Here is a 416-nt window from a genome sequence, read left to right as displayed (position 1 = left end):
TGTTTGCACGGAGTGTGGGAAAAGCTTCAGTTTGAAGTCAGTTCTCATCACACACCAGAGGACACACACAGGGGAGAAGCCCTATGTTTGTGGGGAGTGTGGGCAAAGCTTCAGTTTTAAGTCAGTTCTCATCACACACCAGAGGACACACACAGGGGAGAAGCCCTATGTTTGTGGGGAGTGTGGGCGAAGCTTCAGTGAGAAGTCAAATCTCACCAAACATAAGAGGACACACACAGGGGAGAAGCCCTATGTTTGTGGTGATTGTGGGCAAAGCTTCAGTTTTAAGTCAGTTCTCATCACACACCAGAGGACACACACAGGGGAGAAGCCCTATGTTTGTGGGGAGTGTGGGCGAAGCTTCAATGAGAAGTCACATCTCACCAAACATAAGAGGACACACACAGGGGAGAAGC

This window comes from Bison bison, unplaced genomic scaffold (genome assembly GCF_000754665.1).
Source record: "Bison bison bison isolate TAMUID 2011002044 unplaced genomic scaffold, Bison_UMD1.0 scf7180017849595, whole genome shotgun sequence".
Lineage (NCBI taxonomy): Eukaryota > Metazoa > Chordata > Mammalia > Artiodactyla > Bovidae > Bison > Bison bison.
The sequence above is the reverse complement of the archived record's forward strand: the minus strand, read 5'-3'. Positions refer to the sequence as shown.